This window comes from Neovison vison, chromosome 6, assembly GCF_020171115.1.
Source record: "Neovison vison isolate M4711 chromosome 6, ASM_NN_V1, whole genome shotgun sequence".
Taxonomy (NCBI): domain Eukaryota; kingdom Metazoa; phylum Chordata; class Mammalia; order Carnivora; family Mustelidae; genus Neogale; species Neogale vison.
The window spans coordinates 206734588-206762550 of NC_058096.1; the positions used below are offsets into that span (position 1 = coordinate 206734588).

The 27963-nt window shown below is 42.2% G+C and overlaps 1 protein-coding gene across 9 annotated transcripts in view; it reads left to right on the forward strand.

Moving 5' to 3' along the window:
* The first annotated feature begins 874 nt into the window (after positions 1-874).
* The window catches only part of MAP4 (microtubule associated protein 4), a 195288-nt gene continuing 168199 nt past the window's right edge, over positions 875-27963 (forward strand). For 6 of the 9 annotated variants that reach the window (XM_044253675.1, XM_044253678.1, XM_044253672.1 and 3 more), the window contains exon 1: positions 881-999. The gene's annotated coding sequence lies outside the window, so the exon portion shown is untranslated. Of the gene's footprint in view, positions 1000-27963 lie in introns of all 9 variants that reach the window. The other 3 variants (XM_044253679.1, XM_044253681.1, XM_044253680.1) reach the window with 2 other exon arrangements.

Below are 27963 nucleotides of genomic sequence, written 5' to 3' on the forward strand. Positions count from 1 at the left end.
ACACTTAAACGAGAGTGCCTGGACTATAATAAGCTCAGTAGGCGTGAGCCATCACTTTTCCTTCTGGACCACTGGTAGCTAGCAAACGTATAACGTGACCCAAACATTAATTTTAAGTTTCCTAGTGGCCACATTTAAAAAAAGCAAACAACAAAGCAAAAAAACACCACGGAACTATTTTAAATGTGTTTTCTTTAATTAAATAGATCTAAAAAGGTAATAACCAATTTTGCTATCAACTGTCGTTTATAATCAATATAAAATTATGAACGAGATCTATTTTTTGGTGCTAAGTCTCGGAAATCCGATGTGTACTCTACACCTACAGCACGTTTCAACATGAAACAGCCACGTCGCTTGTGGCTGGTGGCAGCGCAGCCCTGGAGGGGCCCCACACCCGCGCCCCGTCCCCCCACAACTCCTTCCCGCGACCAGCTGGCCCGCGCCCTATGCCCCGCCTCGCGCCCCGCCCAGGTTACATCACAGAGCCCGCAGGCCCCGCGGGTGGGGAGACCCGGGCCCTGGCCGCGTGTACCCGGCCGCTCGCATCCTCTCCGCTCCAAGCACCCAAGTTCTGAAAGGAAGCAACGTCCACTACAAAGCCCTGGCGGCAGTCGGTCTACCCGCCGGCCGCCCGGGCGCTAGCCGGCGGGAGGCGGGAGTCTGAAGCCCCCATGCGTACCTCGCCCCCAACGGCCCTCCGCTCGCGCCGCTACCATTGCGAGGTCGAGGCGGCGGGGCCGACGCCCATTGGCTTGCCTCAGCCCTCCGCCCGCCCCCTCGCCGCGTTTATTGGTCGGAGCAGCGGCGCCCGCGGGATAGGCGGCGGCGACGCCCCTCCCTCGCGCCGGCCCTCAAGAGGGCGACGAGGAAGCGGCCGCCTCCCTGCGCCCCGCCCCACGGGCTTGCTCGGTGGCTCCGGCTCCTCCCGACTTCTCCCGGCTCCTCCCGGCTGTCTCCCGGCTCCCTCCGGCTTCGGCTCCGGCGCAGCGGCGGCGGGTAGGTGCGGCGGCAGGCGGGGCCCGATCTGAGGGGCGGCCTCCCCACTGTCCCGGGGGCTGCCCGAGCCGCGCCCCGCGGCCGCCTGGGACCCCGCAGGGCCCGCCGGAGGCTGGGAAGGGCGGTGGCCGCGGGCCTGTGGGACGCGGGGGCGGCGGGGCTGGGGGCCTGCGGGCATGATCTTCCGAGGCTTAGAGGAGTGATCCGGGGGCGCCTCGGGGCGGACCGGGCTGAGAGGACCGGGCGTCTGGGGCGTCTGGGGCGTGGGGCCGAGCGACATGCTTTGGGCTCAGGATGGGGTTGCGCTCGCGGAGCGAGGGTCGGCTGCGGTCTGGGGCCCTGGGTGGGGTTCGGGGGCATAGAAAAACTCAAAGGTCCGTGAGACTTCGGGGGTCAGTTGAGGTGGGGTTGATGTGAGCTAGAGAGAGTGGCCAGTCTGGGGTTACGGGCGGGGCTGAGGGGCGGTCTGGAGAACCGGGCCCCAGCCGGGGCTCTCTACGCGCGTCTCCTCCCGCACTGCTGGGGGACTAGCGTGTGTCTGGCTGCGGGAGGGCAAAGCCGTCGCAGCAAGGGTGGGGATGGGAGGATTGGACTAGGACCGGGAGGGGGCAGTTGGAAACGTTACCCAGAACCGAGATTGTGATTTAGCACCTGGACCAGGTTCTCCGCTGGTGTTGCCCGAGCCCTTTTTTGGTGAAATTACCCCGTGGGGTTCGGGACGTTGGTGTTTTTTTTTTTTTTTTTTTTTTTGCTTCCACCCAGGAACGTGTAAATTAAATGCTTTTGTTACTTTAGGGAGGAGGCAGTCATTACGCTTAGGTTTGTGTTTTAGCACCCAGACCCGGTGTGAAAGGTGCTTCTCGGGAAGGTTAGTGTTACCCAGCTCTCTCCTGGAAACTCCCTTTCTCCTTTCCCTCCTCTGGTTCGGTTACACTATTGCTCCCCAGGGCCTCTCGATTCGCTCTCCCGGGCTGCATAGCATTGCAGTGTTTCTTGCTGTGTGTGTGTGTGTGTGTGTGTGTGTGTCTCTCCCGCCCGTTTCCCTGCTGCTGCACTTTTGGCAACTGCCTCTGCTCTTTCCCAGGGATGGTTGTGGCATTGCATCAGGGGATATTTGTGCTTGTAATTTGCTCACTCAGCCCAGGAAGAGGGAGAATAGTATGCTGCAGAGATGGGAGGGGGGTACCGTCAGCTCGGCTGGGTAGGCAGAGAAATGGGTGTGGTGAGGGAATACAGCTGCTCTAGGCCTATAGGGTAACACTGCCCAGTCATCAGCTCAAAGAGATTCAAAGAGCAGCAGCAACAGCTATTTTTATAAATCAGTCCTGAATCCAAGCTGAGCACATGGATTTAGAGTGAACAGTTGTCATGCTCTAACTATTACCGGCTGGGTGTTTGGTAGACAACATTGGAGTTGCTAAGGGAGAGCTGTGCAGTGCAGCAGGTACTTACTTTATTTGCAACTTTCAAATTTTGCTCCTCTCACCTCTCTGAGACTGGATCTCTCTCTTCAGGGGGTGTCTTTCCAGTGCAGTGGTTTGATGGTCTAGACTACTCCTTTTCAAGTGAGATGTTTCTGTATCAGTGGTAGTCTTCCTCTCCAGTTTGGCCTAAAAATATTAAAGCTATCACCTTGTGAGCACTTGAGCCATCTTCTAGGCACTAACCGTAGGTATTTGTTTACAGATGGGGAAATTGAGACTGGTAGAAATAAGGGGTCACACAGATAGTTAAGTGGCGGAACTGGCATCCACGTCAAGGTTTCTCTGGATTCCCCCCAACCCCCCACTAGTTTAGATATGTGAAATTTTTGGTTTATGCAAGGGTGACTCAAGCGCTTGAGAATTTATTCATGCAAAGTAATCTCACCAGAGACTGATAAACCAGGTACAAGTTTATTTACACCGAAAGTATAAAGTGCCATGTACACAATTGGAATTAATTATCCACTGGCTAGGACACCTCCTTTGTTTCTGGCCAGCCAAATCAGTAATAAAAAGGCAATTGATTATAGAATGGAAACTAAGGACCCTGGATTTCTTGGGATGTTTTAATCAAGTTACTGAATCTTAGTGAGTTTCCCTTCTTTTCCCATTGTATGAATAAATATATTAATGTGTGACAGTGCTGGGAAACTTCTAAAAACATTTTCCCACCCTGTCTCAGTGTCGTTGTTTTTTTAGTCATCTCTTCCAATACTTATCATTTCAGCCTATTTAACCTGTGTTAAATTTCTCAAATTTACAAGTAAGTTTACATTACGTATTAAAAAGTCATTTTCCATTGTTTGCTGACAATGAAGGAAGCACCTGGATTCTTATTTCTAGGTGGCTTTGCTCTATTTTTAATTTTTCTTGAGGATATGAAAACTTTTTATTAATTGCTTACTCTGGTGTTCAGAGGAAAGTAGGACAGGTTTCCCAAGCTTGCTTGAAATGGATTGAGATCTGGGAAAGATACTGCCTTGTGGTTTTAATTTTGGTTTTAGGGTGGGGGTGTTTGTGGAAGTGAGTGTCCCCTTGTGTAAAGGGGAGTGTTTGTGTGATTTGAACCTCTCATCCCCATCAAGATAGGTGACTTGGCATTAGTCAGTTTGTTCTTCCCGATTTCAGTGTCTTACTCTTTTTCCCGATTGATCCATCTTTGTCTCTTGAAATTTTTGCTGTTGATCCTTCGAATTTAGGGCATCTTCTTCCTCCTCTTTCTCTTCCTTCTTCTCCTCTTCCTTTTTCCCCTTCTTTTTAAAATTACTGTTACTACTGTTTTTAAGTAATCTCTACCCCGAACATGGGGCTCAGACTCAGGACCCTGAGATCAAGAGTTGCATGTTCGGTCCACCAAATGAACCAGCCAGGTGCCCCTCTTTTTCTTTTTTTAAGTATTAAGCATGGTTAGTTGACGTGTAGATTTTATTTTCCCTTAAAAAGCAAGAAAATTCTGAGGAACATTTTGACCTAATGGAAGTCATCTGGTGGTTCATTTGATTTGGTCAATTTGAAAAGGAAACCGAGTAAATATCACTGATTTCACTTTGTTCTTCTAAATGGCACTTTTAGAATCAGGCTTCTGTAGACTTGCTGCTAGGAATGTGTTGAGGACAATTATGGTCAAGAAAGGGGTTAAAGCAAACTAATATATATGAGGGATCATACTCACTACCTTTTTAGAGCTTCCTGGGCTAATCTCTCGACACAGACCTAATGGGAATTGCTTTTGTATGTCATTAAATTTTTGATTAATTTATTTTTGAGAGAGAAAGCACGTGGTAGTGCGTGCATTGGTGGGGGGCTGCAGAGGGAGAGGGAGAGAGAGTGTTTTAAGCAGACTCCAAGCTGAGTGCCAAGGGATCCAGGGCTCAGTCTCACCACCCTGAGATCACAGCCTGAGCTGAAACTGAGAGTCCGAGGCTTAATGGAGGGCACCACCTGGGCGCCCCATATGTCATTAAATTTTTGAGTTTGAAAGTCAATCCAGTTTACTTTGGCATTTGTTTGTACAGTAGAAAAGTTAATCTTCCTTTTCTTTTTAATATATGTATATATTTTTAAGATTTTATCTACTTATTTGACGGAGAGTGACACAGTTAGAGAGGGAACACAAGCAGGGGGAGTGGGAAAGGGAGAAACAGGTTTCCTGCTGAGCAGGGATCCCGACCCTGGGCTCGATCCCAGAACCCCAGGATCATGACCTGAGCAGAAGGCAGACACCCAACAACTAAGCCAGCCACCCAGGTGCCCCTGGGGGGGGAAATTAATTAATTATTTATTTGAGAGAGAGAGCATGGGCCTGTAGGAGTGAGGGCGGGTGGGGGAACAAGAGAGAGAATCCCAGTGGAACTCTGCGCAGCTCTGTCCCACCACCCTGAGATCACAGCCTGAGCCGAAACTAGGAATCTTCACGCTTAAACCTACGGTACCTCTCAGGCACTTGAAAATGTTAATCTTCTCACCATAAAACCTATCTTATTGGTTTGCATGTATTTAAATTTCTTTAAAAATGTATTACTTTCCCTCTTTCTGACTTTACAATAAGGCAGTTTAAAAAATAATTTATTTTGAGGGGCGCCTGGGTGGCTCAGTGGGTTAAGCCGCTGCCTTCAGCTCAGGTCATGATCTCAGGGTCCTGGGATTGAGTCCCGCATCAGGCTGTCTGCTCAGCAGGGAGCCTGCTTCCTCCTCTCTCTCTCTGCCTGCCTCTCTGCCTACTTGTGATCTCTCTCTGTCAAGTAAATAAATAAAATCTTTAAAAAAAATAATAATTTATTTTGAAATAATTTTAGATTTATAGAAGACTGTCAAGGTAGTACAGAATGTCCATATAATCTTTATCTAGCTTTCCTTAAATTTTTTTTTAAAGATTTTATTTATTTATTTGACAGAAAGAGATCACAAGTAGGCAGAGAAAGGTGGAAGGAGGCTCCCTGCTGAGCAGAGAGCCCTATGTGGGGCTTGATCCCAGGACCCTGGGATCATGACCTGAGCCTAAGGCAGAGGCTTTAACCCACTGAGCCACCCAGGCACCCCTAGCTTTCCTTAAATTTAACATCTTCTGTAGTGAGACATTTATTAAAATTAAGACGTCAATATTAGTTTAATATTTTAACTAAAATATAGGCTGTCCTCTCATTTCCCTAGTTTTTCCCCAGTGATACCCTTTTTTTATTACAGGATCTGATCCAGGATACCACATTACATTTAGGTGTCCTGTTTCCCTAGTTTCCGACAATCTGTGACAGTTGAGTCTCTCCTTGCCTTTCTCTCCTTGACATCTTTGAAAAGTAGCAGTCAGTTACTTGTGGAATGTTCCTGAATTGGGTTTTCTGGTATTTTGTCTTGATTAGCCTGAAGTGAGGCATTTCGGGGAGGAGTACCACAGAAATGGTATGTCCTTCTTGTCACATCATACTGCATTTCAGGGGATACCTGATAGCAATGTGACTTATTACTGATGTTAACTTTGATAACTTGATTAAGGTAGTATCTGCCTGCTTTCACTAAAGTGACTATTTTTCCATTTCTTTTTTTTTTTTTTAAGATTTTTTATTTATTTATTTGACAGAGAGAGATGACAAGCAGGCAGAGAGGCAGGCAGAGAGAGAGAGGCAGCAGGCTCCCTGCTGAGCAGAGAGCCCCATGTGGGGCTCTATCCCAGGACCCTGAGATCATGACCTGAGCCGGAGGCAGTGGCTTAACCCACTGAGCCACCCAGGCGCCCCTTTTCCATTTCTTTACTTCATTTGTTAGAAGCTTGCCGGGTCAAGCCCATTTCTGGAGGAAGGGAAGTAAGCTCTACCTCCTGAAGGGATGAGTATCAAAGAATTTGTGAACCTGTGTTAGAATCACCCACAGTAATGAATAAATATTTTGGGGAGGTTCTGTGAGGCTACCCAAAGATCTGAGTTTCATCCACGAATTTTAGCATTCATCGGTGAAATTTGCCTGCAGTGGCATTTACCGTGTAATTGTAGTGGTGATTTTCTGTTTGCCTCATTCCTTCTACATTATTTGGAATTCTTCTGAAGGGAAGATTTGTACACGGCCCTCCCCCCCACAGTTCATTTACTTATTCATTTGTATCAGTATGGATTGATGAATACGTATTTTTTCTTTCCGGATGTAATCTAAATACTATGCTTAGTTGCTTACATTCTTCTGGCTTTGGCCATTTGGTACTTAAGTTCTTTTTTTTCTTTTTTTAAAGATTTTATTTATTTATTTGACAGAGATAGAGATCACAAGTAGGCAGAGAGGCAGGCAGAGAGAGAGGGGGGAAGCAGGCTCCCTGCAGAGCAGAGAGCCCGATGCTGGGCTCAATCCCAGGACCCTGAGACCATGACCTGAGCCCATGACCTGAGCTGAAGGCAGAGGCTTTAACCCACTGAGCCACACAGGCACCCCTGGTACTTAAGTTCTTTCTCTATGTCCTCCTTTTTTTTTTTTTTTTTTGGTGCTGCATGATGCTCCAGTCTCATCTTGGATTTTTCCTGCCCCAGCCCCCACAAAAATCAGCCATTTTCCCAAGGAGCCCTGGTTTCTTTTATTGGAGAAAAATATTTAGAAACCCAGATCTGGATTCTAAATGAACTGGATGTACTCAACTACTGCTGGGCTATCACTGCTTCTAGATGTCTTAGAGGGCAGAACTAGGAACTACATGTATGTATACTGCTTACAGTATCCATATATGTACATGTATACTGACCCAGGTATACACACGTGTATGTTTATTTCCGTATCTGTCAGTATATAAATATGATGTGGTCGTACTGGTCTCTCTGACTCTAGTTCAGTACCACAAGTTCATTCTAGGGTTCCTCTCCTTGCTTATTTGTAACCCCCACCCCGCCCCGACAGAAACTTGGCTCCAGTTATTTATAATAGATTTACTTAACTGTTCAACCTCAGTGTATGTGTAAGGTAGGAAAATGGAGTTTTCATTAGCATAATAAAGTCCATTTCCAAAGCAGTTTGCAGTTGTTACCTAATTTAAATTATACTCCTATAATATTGGTATTTTAAATGACTGTTTTTCAGCCTCAGTGGAGAGGTGATGTCATTTGCCCTTGGCCAAACAGGAAGTGAGTGACTGCAGCTGGAATTGATGACCTGTTCTCTCTCCCAGGGCTAGCTTGATCCCAAGCAAAGCAGTCTCTCTCAAGTATCTTGACTAATAAGTCAGCCTTTGTCCCTTCTTAGTGGGTTTGCTCCTTTTAATTAGAGAAGTTCCTGGATTTTAGAATTTTTTTTTTTAAACTTTGACAGTGTTGACAGCAGGAGTAATTTCTTTTCTGGAATTATTTTGTCCCATGTAAGTTTTTTCCAGACTAACCAGTTTTTTCCCCCAGCCACCTCTTAGGAAATGTGCTTTCTTTTTTTTTTTTTTAAAGATTTTATTTATTTATCAGAGGGGGGGGGAGAGAGCACAGGCAGACAGAATGGCAGGCAGAGGCAGAGGGAGAAGCAAGCTCCCCGCCGAGCAAGGAGCCCGATGCGGGACTCGATCCCAGGACGCCGGGACCATGACCCGAGCCGAAGGCAGCTGCTTAACCAACTGAGCCACCCAGGCGTCTGCTTTCTAAACCTTTTACTATGTTGGGCATCTCTTGTGGACATGCTACAGTTTGTCATTCTGTCAGATGTGGTCTGATCCAGATATTGTATTAGGCCCTGGAAAGGAAGTGATTAAGGATTTCAGAATGACCCCTTTCCACTTAGTTTCCACCCCTGCTGCTTTGAAATATTTTTTTTTTCTTTCTTTCCATATCCACTTTTCAGTGTTGCTTTATACTTGTCTGGTAGTAAGCTCCCTTCTAGGTAGTTTTCCTTAGAGTTGCTGTTAACCCATGTCTTTATTCTTGATTGGTTGATTTTCTGATTCTATGTGTTGGACTTGTTTATGCTCCTGTTTTCTTTCTGTAAGTCCAGTTTCTGTCCATTGTTCCAAAGGAGACTTTTTGAATCCTGATTCTATTATCCTGTGCCTTTGGTACCCTTCCTGTGTCTGTAATTTGGGTATGTTCTTCCTCTGTTTTGACTTGAGTTGATTAAGAAAACATTTGCCGAGAGAGTGCCAAGATCAGATTTTATATGTAATTAGAGATAAATTAGCAGTAAAACTTAATACTTTATTTCCTCCTTACTTCTGACTTTTATTACCTTAGAATTTCCAAAGATTTTGGTTCTGATTTTCTGCTATAGTTTATGTACAAAATTATAATTAAATATTTTACATCATTTTTTAAAAAAGATTTTGTTTTAATCTCTGTGCCCAACATGGGACCTGAACTCACCACCCCAAGATCAAGAATCACATGCTTTCGGGCAGCCTGCATTGCTGTCATTTAAGCATTGGCTTTTTTTTTTTTAAGATTTTATTTGTTTATTTGATAGACAGAGATCACAAGTAGATGGAGAGGCAGGCAGAGAGAGAGAGAGAGGGAAGCAGGCTCCCTGCTGAGCAGAGAGCCCGATGCGGGACTCGATCCCAGGACCCTGAGATCATTACCTGAGCCGAAGGCAGCGGCCCAACCCACTGAGCCACCCAGGTTCCCGGATTTTTTTTTTTTTTTAAAGATATTTATTTCAATCTCAAGTAGGTGGAGAGGCAGGCAGAGAGAGAGAGAGAGAGAGAGAGAGAGGAGGAAGCAGGCTCCTCACTGAGCAGAGAGCCCGATGTGGGGCTTGATCCCAGGACCCTAAGATCATGACCTGAGCGGAAGGCAAATACCCACTGAGCCATCCAGGTGCCCCTAAGCATTGGATTCTTGATTTTAGCTCAAGTCATGATCTCAGGGTGGTGAGAATGACCCCAGCATTGGGCTGAGCTCAGCAGGGAGTCTGCTTGAGATTCTCTCCTCTTCCTCTTGCCCTTTCCCTGCACTCGAGAGAGCTCATGCACCCTCTCTCTCAAATAAATAAATAAAATCTTGAAAAAGTCGCATGCTCTACTGACTGAACCAGCCAGGTGCCCCTAAAATATTTTACGTCTTGAACTCTGAAGGCACAGCTAGTTGTTTTTGTTTTTTGTTTTTAAAGATTTTTTTGTTAATTTATATAATGAAAAATTTAGGGGAGATTGTGGATAGTGGTGAGTGGGAATAGAAGTTAGAGACCCTTAAGAAAAATGTTGCTTCCTAAAGTAACTCCTCTCTGAGCTCTTTTTTTGTTAAACTGTCTGAGATGATTCTTTTTTTTTTTTTTTTTTGACTGTCTGAAATTCTTGATCAGATGTTCATTTGGGTTAATCCATGTTCTGTGTGAGGAATAGAAATACACTGGGAGGATTTAAGGGAGCTCTTACTCATCATCTTATAGGTAGATCATATTTTCATCGGAATAGTTTGTACTGGGGTAGAAATGTTTCTTTGGGTGACAGGTGATTTCTTCTTCTTTCCTCCCTCCCTCTTCCATCCTTCCCTCTCTCTCTTTCTCTCTTTTTGTCAGATAAGTGATTTCTGAGTTTAGGAAGGAGTGGGAAAAGGGAGAGGGTGAGTAGTGAAACAGACTTAGGTATTTTCCCGTTAGTATCAGCTTTAGAAAGCCTTTCTGATCATTTTCTTAGCCTGGTAATGTATTCCTCTTTGGTGTTTTCACTGATATATATCTTTGGCTATATGTTATTCCATATTTAAAAAAAAACGTATAATTCACATACAATAAAATTTGCCATTTTAGAGTATACAGTTCATTCTGGGTTTTGGTGTATTCACAGTGTTGTATATCCATCACCACTATAAAATTCCAGAACATTTGCATCGTCCCCAAAAGAAATCCCAAACCTGTTAGCAGTCACTCCCATCCCCCATCCGTCCAATCTCTGGCAATGAGGTATCTAATTTCTGTTGATGGATTTGCCCATTCTGGACTATCCCATAAATGCAATCATATAATATATAGCCTTTCGTATCTGGCTTTTTTCATTAGCTTGTTTTTATTATTTATTTATTATTATTGACAGAGAGGAGAGAGACAGCAGGAGAGGGAACACAAGCAGGAGAAGAGGGGAGGGAGAAGCAGGCCTCCCGCTGAGCAGAGAAGCAGATGCGGGGCTGGATCCCAGGATCCTGGGATCATAACCTGAGGCGAAGGCAGATGCTTAATGACCTCTCACTCTAATGGGGCCACCCAGGCACTCCATTAACATATTTTAAAAGTTTGTCCGTGTGGTAGTGTATATCAGTACTTTATTCCTTTTTCTTTCTTTCTTTTTTTTTTTTTTTTTTTAAAGATTTATTGGAGAGAAAGTGCGTGTATGAGTGTGCAGGTGGGGAGGAGCAGAGGGAGAGAATCTTAAGAAGATTCCCTGGTGAACACAGAGCCCGACATGGGACTTGATCTTTCAATCCTGAGATCATAACTTGAGCCAAAATCAAGAATAAGATGGTCAACCAACTGAGCCACCCAGGTGCCTCTTCCTTTGGATTTCTTTTCTTTTTTTTTAAAGATTTTATTTATTTATTTGACAGAGAGATCACAAGTAGACAGAGAGGCAGGCAGAGAGAGAGGGGGAAGCAGGCTCCTCGCTGAGCAGAGAGTCTGATGCGGGGCTCGATCCCAGGAGCCCAAGGCAGCGGCTTAACCCACTGAGCCACCCAGGCGCCCCTTCCTTTGGATTTCTGCATCAGTTTTACTTCTGTATGCCTTTCCACTGGGTTGAGATCTTCTTGAAGAGTCTACTGAAGTATTTCATTTCCTTCTTTTTCTCTATTACCAAATGTATATTCAGTTAACACTGGTATAAAAATGCCATTGTAGTGGAATTCATTGTAGCATAATGTCAGAGAAAATGGCACAGAGGGAAAGTGGAGTATTGTTAAGAATATTTTACCTAGGGGCGCATGGGTGGATCATTTGGGTAAACGACTACTTTTGGCTCAGGTCATGATCCTGGAGCCCTGGGACTGAGTCCCGCATAGGACTCCCAGCTCCATGGGTTAGTCTGCTTTTCCCTCTGACCTTCTCCCCTCCCCTGCTCTCTCTCACTCTTTCTCTCTCTCAAATAAATAAATAAATCTTATATTTTACCTATTATAAAATGTTTCCTAAGGTCCAGAAAAGTTCAGTTCTCGTACTTCTATGTGTCCTCTGTACACTTGCCTCTAATTACCCTTTGTTACTGGAACTCAGAATGGGTGTGTTGAAATAGGAACCTTAATTTGATTCTATATATTCTCTAGGGAAATGTGTTCTGTCCTTATTCAAGAATAGTTCTTTGATGAACATAGGAGTACTTAAGATGCGTTTGGCTATGTTGATAATTTTGTGTTCACATTATTTTGTGTGTAAACTTAAGTTCATTCATTTTCATTTTCCTCCTTATCACTAAATCACAGAGAGACAGGGGATGCAAAACATTGGCTGTCAAAGGGCAGGATCTGACCTGTTTTTTTTTACTGTTCTTTCTTTAGTAGACATAAAGAAATGCCTTTTTTTTTTTTTTTAAGATTTTATTTATTTATTTGACAGACAGAAATCACAAGTAGGCAGAGAGGCAGGCAGAGAAAGAGAGGGAAAGCAGGCCCCCCCGCCAAGCAGAGAGCCCGATGTGGGGCTCGATTCCAGGACCCTGAGATCATGACCTGTGCTGAAGGCAGAGGTTTAATTTCTTAGCAGTAGTAGCAAAATACAGCGGTATAAGATATACCTGTATTATTAAGTCTGTCCTATTTAATTCAGCTCTAAGATGTGATCTGGTAGTGTCCTTCTATAACTTTGCCTATTTAAAGGGAAACCTTTAGGTTATTACTGAAGTCCATATTTCTCAAACATCCTGCAGTTGCATTGCCCTATCAATTGTGAGCTTGATTTCATAATAGTAATTTTTGTATACCTCCTGTTTTTTGTAGGAAACTTTATTAAAATGAAAAATTTCACAGGGCGCCTGGGTGGCACAGGCAGTTAAGCGGCTGCCTTCAACTCAGGTCATGATCCAGGGTCCTGGGATCAAGCTCTGCATCGGGCTCCCTGCTCAGCGGAGAGCCTGCTTCTCCCTCTTCCTCTGTCTGCTGCTCTGCCTGCTTGTGCTCTCTCTCCCTCTGTCAAATAAATAAATAAAATCTTAAAAAAAAATAAAATGTAAAATTTCTGATCCTTCACAGAAGTTGAGATTGGTTTAATGAAATGAACCCCAAGTACTGTCTCTTTATTTTTTTATTTTTATTTTTTGAGAGAGAACATGCACGTATGCGTGGTAGGGAGAGGAGAGAGGCAGAGAGAGAGAGAATCTTAAGATTCTCTGTAGAGCCCAATGAAGGGCTTGATCTCACAGCTTTGAGGTCATGATCTGACCTGAAGTCAGGAATCAGGTGTATAACGGACTGAGCCACCCAGGCACCCCAAGAACACTTGTCTTTAATAATTATCAATCCGTGACAATTTTTTTTTTTTTTTGAGGATTGTTTTAGGCAAGGTCACTTTCCCTTAGTGGGAAGATCAGAGGGTCTTTTTATTTTTATTTTCATTTTTTAAGATTTTGTTTATTTAGGGGCACCTAGGTGGCTCAGTGGGTTAAAGCCTCTGCCTTCAGCTCAGGTCATGATCCCAGGTTCCTGGGATTGAGCCTCATATCGCGCTCTCTGCTCAGCAGGGAGCCTGCTTAATTCTCTCTCTGCCTGCCTCTCTACCTGTGATTTCTGTCAAAGAAATAAAATCTTTTTTTTTTTTTTAAAGATTTTATTTATTTATTTGATGGAGAGAGATCACAAGTAGGAAGAGAGGCAGGCAGAGAGAGAGGAGGAAGCAGGCTCCCTGCTGAGCAGAGAGCCCGATGCGGGACTCGATCCCAGGACCCTGAGATCATGACCTGAGCCGAAGGCAGCGGCTTAACCCACTGAGCCACCCAGGTGCCCCAAAGAAATAAAATCTTAAAAAAAAAAGATTTTATTTATTTGTTGTCAGAACACACAAGCAGGGGAGAACAGCAGGCAGAGGGTGAAGCAGGCTCCACTGCACAGGGAGCCCAATGCGGGACTTGATCTCAGGATCCTGGGATCATGATCCAAGCCAAAGACAAACACTTAACTGGATGACCCAGACATCCTGCCGTGACCAGTTTTGATTCATCTGTATCCTCTCTTATTCCCCAGCTGTTCTATATTGGAGTATTTTGAAGAAGATCCAAGACACCATATCATCTGTAAATATCGTGGGATGTGTCTTAAAAGATAGTAGTTGTGGTTTTTTTTTTTTTTTTAAAAGATTTTATTTATTTATTTGAGAGACGGAGATCATAAGTAGGCAGAGAAGCAGGCAGAGAGAGAGGAGGAAGCAGGCTCCCTGCTGAACAGAGAGCCTGATGCGGGGCTCGATCCTAGGACCCTGGGATCATGAACCCGAGCCAAAGGCAGAGGCTTTAACCCACTGACCCACTCAGCCACTGAGCCACTCAGGTGCCCCTATTTTTTCAATTTTTAAAAATTTTGTTCATTTGGAAGAGAGAGAGCATGGGTGGAGTGAGGGAGAGACAAGCATACTTCTTCTGAGCAGGGAGCCTGATTCGGCGCTTGATCTCAGGACCCTGAGATTATGACCTGAGCCAAAGGCACGCACTTAACCCACTGAGCCACCCAAGTGCCTCTCTTTATTTAGTCTCCTTTAATAGGATCTTCATACCTGTTTTTCTCATTGTAATTTTTATATTGAAAAAACTGAGTCATTTGTCCTGTAGAGCTTTTCATAGGCTGAATTTTACTATTTGCATGCTGGTGATGGTATTTAACATTTTTCAGTTGCCCATGTATTTCTTGTAAACTTTAAATCTCCAAGAGGTCTGATTTGTTCCAGCAGGATGCCTGCCTTATTCTAAGTTTCCATTCTAAGAAAAATCATTAAATGTAATGGAGTTCATAAGAGAATGTCATTTAAGCTTGTGAGTAATACGATACGGACCTGCATTATAGTACTGATGTCAATCGATTACATCATTTTGGGGGTGCCTGGATGGTTTAGTCGGTTAGGCATCTGCCTTCAGCTGGGGTCGTGATCCTAGAGTACCAGGGTCAAGGCCCACGTCTGGCTCCCTGCTTAGTGGAGACCCTCCTTCTCCCTCTGCCCCTCACCCTGCTTGTTGATCTCTCTTACTCTCTCTCAAATAAATAAATAATTAAAAAAATATTACAGCATTTTGATTCTGAAGGAGACTGGGTTCTACCAGTTTCAGGTTTTTCTTGACAAGATAAGGTTGAAGAACATTGCCGAACCCTCCTTTTTAGCAGTTTGTGTTACTCAGATTGAGGGCTGGGGGGAGCAGGTGAACTAGTTCAGCTCATCAGAGAATGCTGATCTGTATAGAAGCGATCCCTGGACATACTAAAAGTTTGAAAAAAGTGATCGTGAACTTGAGATTAGAAGTGTTTCATGTGTTTTCTTAAAGACCACACATTGGTCTTTTTCTTTCTTTCTTTCTTTTTTTTTTTTTTTTTAAAGGTTTTATTTATTTATTTGGCACAGAAAGAGAGATCACAAGTAGGCAGAGAGGCAGGCAGAGATAGAAGGGAAAGCAGGCTCCCTGCTAAGCAGAGAGCCTGATTGGGGGGCTTGATCCCAGGACCCTGAGATCATGACCTGAGCCAAAGGTAGAGGCTTAACCCACTGAGCCACCCAGGTACCCTGTTTTTCTAAATGATCTTTTATTGTTACTTGTTCTATGAGGAAAATGGGAAATTTGGAAAATACAGAAAAATATCAAGGCAAAAGTAATCATTTGAACACTGTCTCCCAGAGATAACTACTTTAACAACTAACTGGGCATACTGCCTTACAGTCTTTTTTTCTAGGTGTACACATTTTTTACTTAGATATTTCTGCTAATAAATAATTATCTCTGTTACTTTTTAAAAACTTAAGGTCATGTGATTTCCTGTGTTAGTAAAAGCTATAAAGATTTTATTTATTTATTTGACAGAGAGAAATCACAAGTAGACGGAGAGGCAGGCAGAGAGAGAGAGAGGGAAGCAGGCTCCCTGCTGAGCAGAGAGCCCGATGCGGGACTCGATCCCAGGACCCTGAGATCATGACCTGAGCCGAAGGCAGCGGCTTAACCCACTGAGCCACCCAGGCGCCCCTATTTACTCTTTTTTAAAAAGATTTACTTATTCTTGAGAGAGAGCAAGAGAGCGAGCACATTCGAGTGAGCAAGTACTTGGGGAGGGGCAGAGAGAGGGAGAGAGAATCCCAAGTAGACTCCCCGCTGCACGTGGAGTTCGGTGCAGGTCTAGATCTCACAACCCTGAGATCATGAGCCAAAATCAAGAGGTGGAGGCTTAGCTGCCTTAAAAGCTGTTTAATCTTTTTTTTTTTTTTTTAAAGATTTTATTTATTTATTTGAGAGAGAGACTGAGAGAGAGCATGAACGAGGAGAAGGTCAGAGAGAGAAGCAGGCTCCCCGTGGAGCTGGGAACCCGATGCGGGACTCGATCCTGGGACTCCAGGATCATGACCTGAGCCGAAGGCAGTCGTCCAACCAACTGAGCCACCCAGGCGTCCCAAAAGCTGTTTAATCTTTACTGACTGCATAATGTTGCATCATATGGATGGGGTTTGATTAACTTAGTTTTCTTTTGTTATTTCATATAGGCATTTTTTTTCATCTTGGGTTGTTTTTATACATAAGAATCTTGTTTGGGGCTCCTGGGTGGCTCAGTGGGTTGAGCCTCTCCCTTCGGCTCAGGTCATGATCTTAGGGTCCTTGGATCGAGCCCTGCATCAGGCTTTCTGCTCAGCGGTGAACCTGCTTCCCCCTCTCTCTGCCTGCCTCTCTGCCTACTTGTGATCTCTCTCTCTCTCTGTCAAATAAATAAATAAAATCTTTAAAAAAAGAATCTTGTTTATATTTCAGGTATTTATTATGATAGATTCTTTTTTTTCTTAAGATTTTATTTATTTATTTGACAGACAGAGATAAGTAGGCAGAGAGGCAGGCAAAGACAGAGGAAGGGAAACAGGCTCCCTGCTGAGCAGACAGCTTGATGTGGGGCTTGATCCCAGGATCCTGGGATCATGACCTGAGCCAAAGGCAGAGGCTTTAACCCGCTGAGCCACCCAAGTGCCCCTGATAGATTCTTTTTTAAAAGCAGATGTATTGAGATATACTTTATTTACACAACATAAAATTCACACTTTCATTGGTTTTTAGTATATTTACTAAGTCATCACATCATCACTGCTACTAAAAAAAAAAAGATTTATTTATTTATTTTGGGGCAAAGGAGGAGAGGGATAGGGAGAAACTCAAGCAGACTCTGTGCTGAGTGTGGAGCCAGACACAGGGCTCTATCTCACAACCCTTAAATCACAACCTGTGCCAAAACCAAGAGTCTTGACGCTTAATTGCACCACCCAGGTGACCCTTGGATTTGAACTTTAATTTCAAGTATTCTTTTTACTATGTTCAGTTTAATACCACAGATATTTATGTATCTTCTAGGTTGTAGCAGGTAAGTGCTGCAGATGATTTTTTTAAAGTAAGTTGTAAAATGGAAGAGAGGAGACACACTTTTAATAGTGTTATCATGATACAGACTGTAAATGCTCTACAAATTTTTTTTTTTTAAGATTTTATTTATTTATTTGACAGAGAGAGATCACAGGTAGGCAGAGAGGCAGGCAGAGAGAGAGGAGGAAGCAGGCTCCCTGCTGAGCAGAGAGCCCGATGCGGGACTCGATCCCAGGACCCTGAGATCATGACCTGAGCCGAAGGCAGCGGCTTAACCCACTGAGCCACCCAGGCGCCCAAACGAGTTTTGTTTTGTTGTTGTTGTTTTTTTATTTTTTTTTAAAGATTTTATTTATTTGTCAGAGAGAGAGAGAGAGCGAGCACAGGCAGACAGAGAGGCAGGCAGAGTTTTTTTTTTTTTTTTTTTAAAGATTTTATTTATTTAATGCTCTACAAATTTAACTCTACCTTTTACGTAGTTTGAAGGTGCTTTGTTAGATTGACTCATACCCAAGGATTCAGGTCTTTTTATTAATTTTAATTAGAGCTGGGTAGTTACCATTTACTCTTTTTTTTTTTTAAAAATTTCATTTATTTGAGAGAGAGCAGGGGGAGTGGTGGGTGGGGTGGGGTGGAAGGTGGGGAGCAGCAGTTGGAGAGAGGAAGCCGACTGCCTGCTGAGCAGGGAGTCTGATGCAGGGCACCATCTGGGACTTTGGGATCGTGACCCAAGCCGAAGGCAGCTGCTTAACTGATTGAGAGCCACTCAGGAGCCCCTTAACTATTCTTTAAAATAGTTCTTCGGGATGCCTGGGTGGCTCAGTTGGTTAAGCAGCTGCCTTTGGCTCAGGTCATGGTCCCAGCGTCCTGGGATCGAGTCCCACATCGGGCTCCTTGCTTGGCAGGGAGCCTGCTTCTCCCTCTGCCTTTGCCTGCCATTCTGTCTGCCTGTGCTTGCTCTCTCTCCCTCTCTCTCTCTAATAAATAAATATTAAAAGAAATAAAAGTTCTTCGCATGCTTTTTTATTGCCTTTGAGACAGTAATGGGGAGATGGTGTTATCAGTCAGAAGCATAAAGATGATAGATTCTTAGGATTGAAAATATAAGCACTCTTAAAGCGGAACATAATAACTTTGTAGTTTTAGTATTGTGTTTTCAAAACTACATTTTCAGAGACATGCACAATTGAGAGCCTTTCCAGAGGAAAACAGTCTAGACTGTGATGAAAGTAGAAATTAGATGACTTGAGGGACACCTGGGTGACTCAGTCATTAAGCATCTGCTTTTGGCTCAGGTCATGATCCCAGAGTCCAGTGATCCAATGTTGGGCTCCCTGCACTGCAAGAAGCCTGCTTCTCCCTCTCTCTGTCCCCCTGCTTGTGTTCCCTTTCTTGCTGTCTCTCTCTCTGTCAAATAAGTAACTAAAATATTAAAAAAAAATTATGTGACTTGAGGCACTGTTTAAGGAATTAGAGATGTTTCACTTGGTGAAGAAACAGGTGGGGCCAACTTTTATCAAATACATCAAGATCTGGCAAGTGAAAGAGAGCTTAGTTTTAGTATTTTGTTGCTTTGGCATAACTAGTACCATCAAGTGGAAGTTAAGGAGAAAAATGGAGTGGAACTTTCTTAGATGACAGTGAGTTTCCTATGACTATTCATGTTAAAGTAGAGCCTGAGCAGTGTTCTAGAGATACTGAGAAGGTGGTTAGGTTGAGTGAGCCTCAAGATTTTGATAAGTTGTTCTTGGTATTGGTTACCAATAAAGATCCCTTTAAAAATTTAGCCCAGGCGTGCCTGGGTGGCTCAGTGGGTTAAGCCTCTGCCTTCAGCTCGGGTCTTGATCTCAGGGTCCTGGGATCGAGTCCTGCTTCGGGCTCTCTGCTAGACAGGGAGCCTGCTTCCGCCTCCCTCTCTCTCTCTCTTAAAAAAAAAAAAAAAGAAAGGATTTAGCCCACAGGGATGCCTGGCTGGCTCAGAGGATAGAACACATGACTCTTGATCTTGGAGTTGTGAGTTGGAATCCCCACATTGAGTGTGGAGATTACTTGAAAAAAATAAAGAATCTGACAGCAAAGACCCTGTCCCTAGAAAAAGCTTCTGGGCTTGTGTATGTGTATTTTGCTCTCATCCTTGAAGAACACTTTCTGGGTGTAGAATCGTATGTTTTCTTTTCTTTCAGCACATTGACTTTATCATTCCACTATCTCTTGACTTACATTGTTGCTGTTGTGCCCCTAGCCTTGGTGTTCATTTCCCTCACATATTCTGTAGCATTACTAGTTGTTGATTATCCCAAACTATTTTTATAATTTGAGGGTCCTTGGTTTATTCAGATTAGGAGAACTTTGGGTGCCAGTGCATAGGAGGGGTATTCCTTGGCCATAGTTTCTCAGGAATTTTTGGTCCTTTTGCCACTAAGGCAGGCTTTTGTATCATCTCCTGTGGTTGTGGGAAATTTGGGCTTTGGTTTAGAGCTGGTTCACCTTGAGAGGTATAGGGGGGATGTCTTCATAGAAGAAAGACAACCTTGGGAGGGCCCTGATTTCTGTCCTGCTTGTCCTGTGTGGCCCTTGAACTGAAGCTCTAGATTAGGAGTTCTCAGATTTTAGTGTATGTATAAATCACGGGGTCTTGTAATGGAGATTCTGAAGGTTCAGAGTGCATTAGTTTGTTTTCAGCTCCTTTGGGTAAATACCGAAGAGCACAGTTGCTGGACTGGATGATAATGGTATGTTTGGTTTCGTAAGAAGCTGCCAGACTGTCTTCCAGCTGTGTCATTTAGCATTCTCACCAGCCCTGAGTGAGAGTTCTTGGTGTGTCACATCCTTGTCTACATTCGGTGTTGTCATTATTGTGGATTTTGGCCATTCCAGTAGATGAGTAGTGGTATCTCAAAATGAGATATTTGCAATTCCCTAATGACTTTTCATACTCTTATTTGTCACTATATATCTTCTTAGGTGAGGTGTTTTGTTCACATCTTTTGCCAATCTCCTTTTTAATTTTTTTTAAGATTTTATTCATTTATTTGAGAGAGAGAGAGAAACAAATACAGAGCAAGAGCAGGGAGCGATGAGGGAGGGGCTCGATCCCAGGACTCTGGGAAAATGACTTGAGCCAAAGGCAAATGTTTAACCCACTGAGCCACCCAGGTGCCCCCGGTCTCTTTATCTTACTGTTTACTTTTAAGAGTTCTTTGTACATTTTGGATACCAGTCCTTTATCAGACATGTGTTTTGCAAATACTTTTTTCCAGTCTGTGCCTTGTCATTTCATTCTCTTAACAAGTATATTCTGCATCTGTGGCTTGTCTTTTCATTCTCTTAACAAGTATATTCTGCAAATCAGAAGTTTTAATTTTAGTAAAGTCCCAACTTAAAATTTTTTTTATTTTAATTAATTAATTTTTTTAAATGGTAAGTTTTTAAAAAAAGATTTTATTTATTTATTTGACAGAGATCACAAGTAGGCAGAGAGGTGGCAGAGAGAGAGAGAGAGGAGGAGGAAGGCTCCTCGCTGAGCAGAGAGCCTGATGCAGGGCTCGATCCCAGGATCCTGGGATCATGACTTGAGCTGAAGGCAGAGGCTTTAACCCACTGAGCCACCCAGGCACCCCCAAATTATTCTTTTTAAATTTATTAAGTTTTAGGTGTTCTTCCTTAAGAAGTCATTGTCAAACTCAAGGTCACCTACCTTTTCTCCTAAGTTATCTTTCAGGAGTATTATTAAATTTGTGTTTTATATTTAGTTCTATAGTCCATTATTCTTACCATCTTTTAATTTCTATAGTTTCTTTTAATCTTCTGTAGTTTGGTTGGTTCTCTAGGTTTTATTCTGTAGCAGTTTTATCACTCATGAGCACAAATGATAAGACTTCAGTAGGCAAGGAAGGTCAGCATAATACGTTGCCTTCTGTTATAGTGGTCCAAAGGAAATGTATTAGTAAATGTATGAGTGACTGATCCAGGTACTTTTTGATGATGGCACTATATATTGTTTGCAGAGTTCGACTGCAGACTGACAGTTGCTGAACCTATGTATATTAAAAACTATATGATTGGAATTTTTTTTAAGATTTTTATATTTAGGTAATCTCTACACCTCATGTGGGCCTTGAACTTATGACCCAGAGATCAAGAGTTGCATGCTCCTCCAGTTGAGCCAGCTGGGTGTCCCTTTATCATTAGAATTTTATTTATTTTTTATTTTCTTAAAAGATTTCATTTATTTATTTGAGAGAGAGAGAGAATGAGAGAGAGAGAGCATGAGAGGAGAGAGGTCAGTGGGAGAAGCAGAATCCCTGCTGAGCAGGGAGCCTGATGCGGGACTCGATCCCAGGACTCCAGGATCACGACCTGAGCTGAAGGCAGTCTCTTAACCAAATGAGCTACCCAGGCGCCCTAATGATTAGAAATTTTTTTTTTAAGATTTTATTTATTTATTTGACAGAGAGAGATCACAAGCAGGCAGAGAGAGAGAGGAGGAAACAGGCTCCCTGCTGAGCAGAGAGCCCGATGCGGGACTCGATCCCATGACACTGAGATCATGACCTGAGCCAAAGGCAGCGGCTTAACCCACTGAGCCACCCAGGCGCCCATGATTAGAATTTTAAAGACCAGAGGTATAAGAGAAGAGTATTTTGATTTTGAAGTAATTAACACTTCATATGTCCATAGACTTTATGGACTATAAAGGAACAAAATAAGTATGGCTTGCTGTTATACTAAAGTTGATATCCTGTGGGGTTTTTATTTTATTTTAATTAATTAATTAATTTATTTATTTTTAAAAAAGATTTTATTTATTTATTCGACAGAGAGAGAGATCACAAGTAGGCAGAGAGAGAGAGAGAAGAGGAAGCAGGCTCCCCGCTGAGCAGAGAGCCCGATGTGGGACTCGATCCCAGGACCCTGAGATCATGACCTGAGCCGAAGGCAGCGGCTTAACCCACTGAGCCACCCAGGCACCCCTGTGGGGTTTTTATCATTGTCTAGTTAGTTCATGTAGTTTTGACTCATAGCTCTGTACTTTTACTTTTATAATTCAGTCATGAAGTCTCTTGATTGGCTGTTAAGCTAACTTTCGCTTCCATTACTAATCATGAAGGCTGTTTAAAGTAAGCTCCTAGATTTTCAGATTAGGTTCCATGCAGGGGAACTTAAGTCAAAAAACACAGCTGATTTGTTAGTTTTAAACAAAGTGAACACAGGTCCCCATATACATTTCTTTCTTTTTCTTTTTTTTTTTAAGATTTTATTTTATTTTGCAATATTTATTTATTTATTAGAGCGAGAGAGCAGGGTGAGGGGCAGAGGGAGAGGGAGAGGGAAAGAATCTTGAGCAGACTCCCTGCTGAGCGGGATCCCAGTTCGGGGCTTGATGTCAAGACCCAGAGATCGTGACCTGAGCCAAAGTCAAGAGCTGGATGCTCAACAAACTGAGCCACTCAGGCACCTCTAAAGATTTTTTTTTTTTAGGTAATCTCTGCACCCAATGTAGGAATTGAACCCACAACTCTGAGAGATCAAGAGTTGCATGTACTTAAAAAAAAAAAAAAGAGTTCCCTGTACTGACTGAGCCAGCAGGTGCCCCCATTTTTTCTTTTTAGTTAATGAATTATGTAGGTCTTTTTGGTAAAATAAGAGACTGGTTATTGAATGACAGTTTTGCCAGATAAAAGGGATTATATGGTGGAGATGGTAGCCAATTGTGACAGTTAATTATTTAAAAATTTTTTAAAAAAAGATTTTAATTTATTCATTTGACAGAGAGAGAGAGCATAAGCAGGCAGAGTGGCAGGGAGAAGAAGTAGACTCCTCCCTGAGCAGAGGCAGGACCGTGGGATCATGACCTCAGATGAAGACCCTTAACCAGCTGAGACACCCAGGTGCCCTGTGACAGTCTTTAGGAAATTCTGTTGACGACACATCATCCCATTCAGCCAGACTCCTAAAATCGGATATACTGATCAGAGTTAGGCAAGTCAAATAAGATTTTTGGCCTGAAAAACATTTGGAAGTGGGTGGGTATACATTGTATTTATGTGTGCTTCTTGGTTTCTAAAGAATCTGTTTTATGCAGATTTTCACATTATATACGTAGCACTTGTAAGTCCTACAAGCTTGCTTGCTTGCATGTTTGCTTGCTTGCTTTTTAACAAGACAGCAATAAACTAGCTGAAATGATGAGGTAATACCTTTCTAGCTCACTATAGTCTAAGAATGAGTCACTGTTCTCTTTGTGAAAAAACTCCAGGATACCTTATTTTTTTGAAGTCAACTTTTTTGTACTTGAGTTTTAAGACGTTGCTTGGTTTAAAGCCAGTGAAATGGAACTTCTAGGTTTTTGGTTTTGTTTTTAAGATTTATTTAATTATTTGTGTGTGAGAGAGAGAGAGAGAAAGCTGGTGGGGGGATTGGAGTAGGAGAGAGAGAAAGTCCTAAGCAGATGCTGTGCTGAGCATGGAGTGCCACACAGGGCTTGATCTTACATATGACCTTGAGTTCATGACCTTAGCCAAAACCAAGAGTCCAGCGCTTAACAGACTTTGCCACTCAGGCGCCCTGGAACTGCTAGGTTTTTTTTTTGTTTGCCACTCAGGCGCCCTGGAACTGCTAGGATTTTTTGTTTGTTTGTTTTATTTTAAATCTTTTTTTTTTTTTTTTTTTTAAGATTTTATTTATTTTTTTGACAGAGAGATCACAAGCAGGCAGGGAGGCAGGCAGAGAGGAGGAAGCAGGCTCTCCGCAGAGCAGAGAGCCCGATGCGGGCCTCGATCCCAGGATGCTGGGATCATGACCTGAGCCAAAGGCAGAGGCTTTAACCCACTGAGCCACGCATCTTATAATTTTGAAATGCTGATTATATTATTTAATCTAATTTATTAAGTATTCATTGACTTTTTAATATGTCCTAGGTTTTGGCTAAGATACTAAGTATATAAGAATTAGTAATTTATAGTCCAGCTTTAAGTTCAAATATTTAATATATTGATCAATTTTTAATATAATTTCTCTATTCTGTTTTTTTAAATATTTTATTTTTAAGTAATCTCTATACCCAATGTGGGACTTGAAGTCATAACCTTGAGATCAAGAGTCACATGCTCTACTGAGCCAGCCAGATGCCCCTCAATTCTGTTTTTTAAAATTGTATTATTTATTTATTTTTTACACTAAGAGATAATTACAGATTTACATGCAGTTGTAAGAAAATCGAGAGAGATCTTTTGTACCCTTTACCCAGCCCCGCCCCTTGTGATAGTTTGCAAAACAGTATTACAATCAGGGTATTGACTTTGAAACCATTAATGGTAAATGGTACAGTCAATCTGGAAAAGTTTGGCACTTTGCCTAGAAGTGTAGTTGCTGACTCATATGGCAGTTGTATGTTTAGTTTTTAAAGAGATGCCATTTATATTGACACAATATGGTAGAAATCCATGCTTTTCACTGACAGCGCAGTTGCCTTATTTTATAGGTCTGCAGGGATTAAAGTCCTGGCTCCCCTCCTTGGCCATCCCTGACTCTATTCTGAAGGGGATGTTAAGTGCCTCATTCTAGCCTGGAGAGGGTGGATGCCTGGTGTTGAGCTATATTATTTTCTATGATGTTTGACTGCTGTAGAGTGGCTATTGTCTAAGTTTTGTCTTGCTAGGCTGGCCCTTGACTGGTTCTTTGGTTAAAAGAGAGCAGGATTTTATTGGAGTTTTTCTTGCCTGCATTCTGTTTTTTGGGTTGCCAGCTTTGTCAGTCCTAATTCCGAGATATACAAGGAAAAAGAAAACCCAAAAAAGAAAACTTGTCACTGTATTATTCCTTGGTTCCTGAGTTCCCTAGCTATTTTGCTTTCTTCTCTCTACCTTCAGAACCTGTTTGTTTTATATATAATGTTAGGTATACCTTATGGGAGGAATAGGGAAAAGTAAATCTTTTCTATCTTCCCAAAAGCAGAAGAGTTTTTATGTAGTTGGTTTTTTCTTTTTTTAATATTTTATTTTTAAGTAATCTCTGTGCCCAATGTAGGGCTCAAACTAATAATCCTAAGATCAAGAGTTGTACCCTCCACCGACTGGGCCTGCCAGGTACCCCATATTTGTTTTAAAGTGACATTTATTTTTCTAAGTTAATATTTAATGTAGAATATACAAAAAGTTCAGAAGAGAATAGCACTTTGATAAACATTTTTTTCTAGCTATTTTCTGTGGATATGTATACATACACATTTTTCTTATTAAAACAAGAACTGGAGGGATTCCTGGGTGGCTCAGTTGGTTATGTGTCTGCCTTCCGTTCAGGTCATGTTCCCTGGGTCCTGGAATTAAGTTCCTCATCAGGCTCCTTGCTTGGCAGTCTCTCTCTGACAAATAAAATCTTTAAAATAAGAACTGTTTATACTATTTAAGAAATCCCCCCCCCCAAAAAAAAGAAAGAAATTTCCACTTAAGTATATTACAAGCATCATTTCTTGTTAATAAATACTTTCGTATAATGCCATTTTTTGTGGTATCAACTAGGTTGTAATGTGTATAGTCACGAGATAATTAGCATCTATTACTTTCCTAAGGTAAGTGCTTGAGAGTTCCTGTACAAATAAAGGATGTACTGTTTCATGTGAATCTCAGTGTTGAGGCATTGCTTTTTTACTGAAGAAGTCTGAAGTAGACCAGGTTTAGCCATAAGTTTCAGAAATTCTGGGTGTTAGGGTAGGTGTTTAGATTTTAAAGTTTAAAAATAGTGCTCGCTTCGGCAGCACATATACTAAAGTTTAAAAATAAAAGTATCCACGTCTTTACAAATGCTATTTTCATGAAAATTCTTGTTCATGTTTTCCATAATATCATGAAGGGTCATTATACTTTGTAGGAGAAAATCAGAGATAATAATGGCTTTCTTGTTTGTTCTTGGAGGAAATAGGAGATACTGGCAGTGTTTGTTTCAGTGAACCCTAGCATTAGTTTTTTGCTGGAACTGCAAAACATAAGCCAGGGTGACTTAAATCTTTTTCCGTAGTACAGCTTATTCTAATCACTGTGCAGTATATTTCCACATGTTCAGATTTATTGGGGAGTTTAGATTTCATAGATTGCGATTTTAGTATTAGCTATCCAGATTCATGTAACAGGTCTGCTAGAAAATTGTTACCCAATTTCATTTTTTTCTTACTGTATAATTTTTTTCTTAGCACAATGTTAGTACCTTCAGTTGTAAGTCAAATCAAAACCAATAGTTATTAAATCACTTTACAGATGAACGTAGATTGGGAGCGCCTAGGTGGCTCAGATAGTTAAGTGTCTGCCTTCAGCTCAGGTCATGATTCTGGGGTCCTGGGATTGAGCCCCAAGTCAGGCTTTGTGCTCAGCAGATAGTCTGCTTCTCCCTCTGCTTCTGTCCCCTCCCCCTGCATGTACTGTCTCCCTCTCAAATGAATAAATAAAATCTTAAAAAAAATTAACATAGATCTAAAAGTTCTTTGTATAGTATTTGGAGTTATTTTTAGTTTGTATTTTTTTTAATTTTAAAAGTTTTTTTTTATTTAAAAAATTTTTTTAAAAAGATTTTATTTATCTGTTTGACAGAGAGAGCCAGAGATCACAAGTAGGCAGAGAGGCAGGCAGAGGGGGAGGGGGAAGCAGGCTCCCCGCTGAGCAGAGAGCCTGATGCGTTGAGGGCTTGCCAAAAGCAGAGGCTTAACCCACTGAGCCACCCAGGCGCCCCTTTAGTTTGTATTTCTTGAAACAGGAATGTACATGTGTCATTTGCTTAGGTAGCTATTCTTTCGACTTAACATGGAATGATTAATTAAACATGAATCATGTTATTGATTATATTTTTAAAACTTAATTATAACTATATTTACTATTTTCTTTGCAAAAGTGATAAGTAATGCAATAAAAAATTTATTGTGGAGAACATAGCAGAATGTATAAACTTGTCAAATCATTAAGTTGTACACCTGAGGCCTATGTAACATTGTATATCAACTGTACTCGAAAAAAATTAATTTAGAAAAAGCGGGGAAAAAGAACAAATTTCTAGTTTTCATATTCTTTTACTAGAGTTAACAATTGAGGGGTGCTTGGCTGGCCCAGTAGGAAGAGCATGAGACTCTTGATCTTAGGGTTATGAATTTAAGCCCCATGTTGGGTATAGAGATTACTTAAAAATAAATAAATAAATTAAGGAAAAAGAGTTAGCCCTTGAGAAGTGCTGAGCAAGCCCTCTTTCCTCTGTCGGTCTCTGCAGCTTGTGGTTTGGGATGTTCATCACTGTCTGGCAATGGACCCTAAGTGTCCCAGATCAGCTTCATTGGGATAACCTGGAGGGTCTTTTAATTTATTTTTTATTTTTTTAAAGATTTTATTTATTTATTTGACAGACAGAGATCACAAGTAGACAGAGAGACAGGCGGGGGGGGGGGAAGCAGGCTCTCCAATGAGCAGAGAGCCCAGTGCGGGGTTCAATCCCAGGACCCTGGGATCATGACCTGAGCTGAAGGCAGAGGCTTTAACCCACTGAGCCACCCAGGCGCCCCGGAGGGTCTTTTTAAATAATTTTGGCATTCTAAAAAAACCGTAAGGAAAAAAGAGGGGCACCTGGCTAGCTCAGTGAAAAGAGCACGTGATTCTTGGTCTCAGGGTGATGAGTTTGAGTCCCATATTGGGTAGCGATTACTTTTAAATAAACTTAAAAAAATTTTTTTTTGCCTTCTTCCTTTGATTCTGACTCATTATATCTGAAGGGGAGTCCAGAATCTGAGTTTGTAAAAACAGATTTATTGAAATATAATTCACATACTGTACAATTAATTCACCCATTTAAAAAAATATATTCTATGGGCATCTGGCTGGCTCAGTTGGTAGAGCATGTGATTCTTTATCTTGGGGTTGTGAGTTCAAGCCCACATTGAGGGCAGAGTTTGCTTTAAAAAAACTTTTTTTCAGGGCCCCTGGGTGCAGTTGGTGAAGCATCTGACTCTTGGTTTCTCAAGAAAAGTTGTGATTTCAGGGTTGTGAGATTGAGACTGTGTTA